Raw genomic sequence first — 6,010 nt, forward strand, 5'->3', positions numbered from 1 at the left:
GGCATACATGCATTACATACATACAAATACAATACATACACACATACATTACATATACATTACATTTACATACATAACATACATACATACATACATACATACATAATACATACATACATACATACATACATACATACATAACATACAGTACATACACCACACCCAACCACCAACGCCTTTGAGCTCCACTTCTGGACAGGAGCCCAGGACTCTTACCAGCTTCAGGTTCTACATTTAACATTTACATTTAAGTCATTTAGCAACGCTCTTTATCCAGAGCGACTTCACTCTGTTCTGTGTGTCGTTCTGTGGTTATGTGTGTGTGTGTGTGTTTGTCAGCCAGCAGCTCAGGAGTTCCAGGGTCTTGCTGCTCGTCATGCCCACAATCCATTGTCATTGTCTATAATGAGGAGAGGATTTACTGCGCATTAGGTAAATGTCATCTTCACACAGACACACACTAACAATGTGACTGTATGCACACCAGTCCAAGAAAGATTATGGACACTGCTGCTTCATCTCAACCTCATTCAGAGAGATGATTCATGTTTTGAAGTTCTCTCCACTCCTTTCTTTGTCCTCTTCCTCATCTCTCTTCTGTTCACGAGTCTATGAAGGAACAGCCCCTGAAGCAAGCTTAGCTGTACTATCTATTCTTCACCCGCTCACTGGATGTGTGGCTAATGTGGCTAACACACCAATCCAATGGACTCACGCAATGCGTGGCCTTAGCCTAGATCGCTCTAGCTAGCGTGAGCATCTTCTTCCCACACTTATGAGATGTGTGGCTGATGCTGGCTAATGTGGGCTAATGCTAATCAGTGAGTCACTACAGTCTCTGTGCTTAGCCAGTGTACGGATCCACTGACTTGTTAATTAGCATATTCATCAGCGCTAATACCTATCAGCTGTGACAATCCACCACCATCCCTGCCCCACATACATTCTCTCGCGCTCTCTTTTCTCATGTTCATACACACTTTCCTCTCTCTCTCTCTGTCTGTTTGTCTGTCTGTCTCTCATATTACAACACTCAAAAAACACCCAAACACATATATTGACACAAACAGCCAGACTGGGTGCAATTCAACCCAATACTCGCTGCTACCTGCTTACCACATACTGTAGTTTGTCCTCTCTCTACCCTCTTGGCCTCTTCTTCCCCTCATGCCTCTTCTTCCCCTCTGGCCTCTTCTTCCCCTCTGGCCTACTACACCCTCTGGCCTCTAAACCCGTCTGCCTCTACCCTCTTGGCCTCTAAACCCTCTTGGCCTTCTAACCCTCTGGCCCTAACCCTCTGGCCCTCTAACCCTCTGGTCTCGAACCCTCTGGTCTCTTCCCTATGCTCTCTGACTAGTAGAGAGGGAGTTGCTATTTAACCAGAGACAAGGACTGTCCAAGGCTGCTCCGTTAGACTGTTGTTCCCTTTTATAGTGCACCTACTTTATACCCTTTATAGTGCCACTACGTTATACCCTTATATGCACTAACTTATACCCTTTATAGTGCACTACGTTCCATAACCTTTATTAGTGCAACTACTTTTATACCCTTTATAGTTGCACTACGGTATAACCCTTTATAGTGCACACTTTATTTACCTTTATAGTGCACTACTGTTATACCCTTTATAGTTCACTACTTTATTACCTTATATAGTGCACTACTTTATACGCCTTGTATAGTCACTATTATACCCTTATAGTTCCACAACTTATTACCTTTATAGTGCACTACTTTATACCTTTTATAGCTGCCACACTTTATACCCTTTATTAGTGCCACTACTTTAATACCCTTTATAGTGCACTACTTTATTACCTTTATAGTTGCACTACTTTATACCCCTTTAACGTGCACTACTTTATACCCTTTATAGTGCACTACTTTAACCTTTATTAGTTGCACTACTTTATACCCTTTATTAGCTGCCACTACTTTATACCCTTTTATAGTGCACTACTTGTATACCCTTTATAGTGCACTACTTTAATTACCTTTCATAGTCTGACACTACTTTATACCCTTTATAGTTGCACTACTTTATACCCTTTATAGTTCACTACTTATTACCTTTATAGTGCACTACTTTATACCCTTATAGTGCACTGACCTTTATACCCTTATAGTTCCACTACTTTATTTACCGTTAGTGCACTACTTTATACCCCTTTATAGTTGCACTACTTTATACCCTTTATAGTGCACTACTTTATTTACCTTTATAGTGCACTACTTTATACCCCTTTATATGTGCCACTTACTTTATACCCTTATAGTGCACTACACTTTATACCTTGTATTAGTGCACTACTTTATACCTTTATAGTGCACTACTCTATATACCCTTTATAGTTGCACTACTTTATACCCTTTTATAGTTGCACTACTTTATACCACTTTATAGTGCCACTACTTTATTCCCGTTATAGTGCACTACTTGAATAGGATGTAATTTGAGATGCAGAAACTGATATTAAGCCCTGGGTTTATGAAGGCGACATCATCAAGGGATCACAGCAGCTCATCTGACATGTTGAACCAACCACAGCCCCACCACCACTGACACCCATCACAGCAGCTCTCTGACATGTTTGGAACCAACACAGCCCACCACCACTGAACTCCCATCCACAGGCAAGCTCTCTGACATGTTGACCAACACAGCCCACCCACCACTGACCTCCATCACAGCAGGCTCTCTGACATGTTGCACCCAACACAGCCCACCACCACTGACTCCATCACAGCAGCTCTCTGACATTTGACCAAACACAGCCCAACCACCATGGACTCCCCATGACAGCAAGCCTCTCTACATGTTGACCAACCACAGCCACCCACCACTACCTCCCATCACAGCAGCTCTCTGACATTGTTGACCCAACACCAGCCCCACCACCACTGACTCCCATCACAGCAGCTCTCTGACATGTTGGACCAACACAGCCCCACCACCACTGGACGCCCATCACAGCAGCTCCTCTGACATGTGACCAACACAGCCCACCACCACTGACTCCCATCACAGCAGCTCTTTTCCTGACATGTTGACCAACAAGCCCACCACCACTGACTCCCCAATCAAGCAGCTCTCTGGACATGTTGACCAAACACAGCCACCACCACTGACTCCCATCACAAGCAGCTCTCTGACATGTTGAACCCAACCACACCCAACCACCACTGACTCCCATCACAGCAAGCTCCGACATGTTGGACCAACACAGCCCACCACCACTGGACTTCCCAACACTAGATGACTACTGCACATGTCACCAGGGTAAAAAGGACACTATTTTGAAAATAAACTGTGTGCGCCGTCGATGCTACAGTTGGAAGTCGGAAGTTTACTACACCTTAGCCAAATACATTTAAACTCAGATTTTTTCACAAATTCCTGACATTTAATCCTAGTAAAAATCCCCTGGTTTTTAGCGTCAGTTAGGATCAGCACTTATTTTAAGGAATGTGAAATGTCAGAATAATAGTAGAGTGCATTATTTCAGATTTTATTCTTTCATCACATCCCATGGCGTCAGAAGTTTACATGCACGCAATTAGTATTTGGAGCCGTGCTGAAATTGTTTAACTTGGGCAAACATGTCGGTAGCCTTGCCACAAGCTTCCCACAATAAGTTGGGTGAATTTTGCGCCCATTCTTCCTGACAGAGCTGGTGTAACTGAGTCAGGGTTGTAAGGGCTTCCTTTGCTCGCCACACGCTTTTCAGTTATGCCCACACATTTTCTATGGGAATTGAGGTCAGGCTTTGTGATGGCTTACTCCAATACCTCTGACTTGACTTGTTGTCCTTAAGCCATTTTGCCACAATTTGGACCGTAGGCTCCGGGTCGTTTGTCCCATTTGGCAAGACTCATTTGTGAACCAAGCTTAACTTCCTGAACTTGATGATCTTGATATGTTGCTTCAACTATATCCACATAATTTTCCATCCTTCATGATGCCAGCTAATTTGTGAAAGCTGCACCAGTCCCTCCTGCAGCAAAGCACCCCCTCAACAGGATGCTTGCCAACCCCCGTGCTTCACGGTGGGATGGTGTCTTCGGCTTGCAAGCCTCCCCCTTTTTCCTCCAAACATAACGATGGTCATTAAGCCAAAACAGTTCTATTTTTGTTTCATCAACAGGCCAGAGGACATTTCTCCCCAAAAATACATCTTGTCCCGCTGTGCCAGTTGCAAAAACCGTAGTCTGGCTGTTTTATGGCTGTTTTGGGACAGTGGCTTCATCCTGGCTGAGCGGCCTTTCGGTTATGTCGATATAGGATCATTTTATGTGGATATAGATATATTTGTAGGCTGTTGTCCTCCCAGCATCTTCACAAGGTCTTTGCTGGTTCTTTGGGATTGATTTGCACTTTGTTGAACCAAAGTACGTTCATCTCGGAGGAGACAGAATGGATCTCCTTCCTGAGCGCAGTATGACATGACTGCGTGTCCCATGGTGTTTATACTTGGCGTACTATTGGTTGTACAGATGAAACGTGGTACCTTTCAGGTGTTTGGAAAATTGCTCCCAAGGAATGAACCAACTTGCGCAGGTCTTGGCTGACTTTCTTTAGATTTTCCCATTGATGTCAAGCAAAGAGCCACTGAGTTTTAAGTAGCCTTGAAATACATCCACAGGTTTACACCGTTCCAAATTGATTCAAATGATGTCAATTAGCCTATTCAGAAGTCTTTCTAAACGCATGACATAATTTTCTGGAATTTCAAAGCTGTTTAAAGGCACAGTCAACTTAGCGTATGGAACTTCTGACCCACTGGAATAGATACAGTGAATTATAAGTGAAATAATCTGTCTTGTAAAACAATTGGCTTGGAAAAATGACTTGTCATGCACAAAGTAGATTTTTTTTTTAATGACTCCAACATAAGTGTATGTAAAACTTGCCGACTTTCAACGTATGTGGGTGTTGCGTTCGTGCCTCTGGTGTTGTGTGTGACAGCTTAAGCCAGAATCGTCTCTTTACAAGGCGAGGGCCATTACATAATTGTGGAGACCAATTAGATCACATTCTGTGAGAGCTCCTGCTAAAGTCATATAATTAATTATTCGGTCCCTGGAGTTGCTGTGGTGAGGTTATCGGCCCTGGCGTGTCTGCTGTTAGTCACGGTAACCCAGTCTGCCTATCTGTCGTTCTGTCTGTTAACACCGAGGGAGAACAGCGGCGAGACAGACTGAAAGGGAATTCACCTCTTGCATGAAGCTGCCAGTATTGCTATAGCGGAGCTTGGATGTAGCTGGAGTGCAAGCTACAGATACTGTCTGGCTATGTATGTGTACTAGAGGTTGACCGATTAATCGGAATGGCCGATTAATTAGGTCCGATTTCAAGTTTTCATAACAATCGGTAATCGGCATTTTTGGACACCGATCATGGCCGATTACATTGCACTCCACGAGGAGACTGCGTGGCAGGCGAACTTCCTGTTATGCGAGTGCAGCAAGGAGCCAAGGTAAGGTGCTAGCTAGCATTAAATGTATCTTACAAAAAACAATCAATCTTAACATAATCACTAGTTAAGTACACATGGTTGATAATATTACTAGTATATCTAGCTTGTCCTGCGTTGCATATAATCGATGCGGTGCCTGCTAATTTAACATTGAATCATAGCCTACTTCGCCAAACGGGTGATTTAACAAGCGCATTCGCAAAAAAAGCACTGTCGTTGCACCAATGTGTACTTGACCATAAACATCAACGCCTTTCTTAAAATCAATACACAAGTATATATTTTTAAACCTGCATATTTAGTTAATATTGCCTGCTAACATGAATTTCTTTTAACAAGGGAAATTGTGTCACTTCTCTTGTGTTCTGTGCAACAGAGTCAGGGTATATGCAGCAGTTTGGGCCGCCTGGCTCGTTGCGAACTGTGTGAAGACTATTTATTCCTAACAAAAACAGCCAACTTCGCCAAACGGGGGATGATTTAACAAAAGCGCATTTGCGAAAAAAGTACAATCGTTGCACGAATGTACC

Source organism: Salvelinus sp. IW2-2015, unplaced genomic scaffold, assembly GCF_002910315.2.
Source record: "Salvelinus sp. IW2-2015 unplaced genomic scaffold, ASM291031v2 Un_scaffold3254, whole genome shotgun sequence".
Classification (NCBI taxonomy): domain Eukaryota; kingdom Metazoa; phylum Chordata; class Actinopteri; order Salmoniformes; family Salmonidae; genus Salvelinus; species Salvelinus sp. IW2-2015.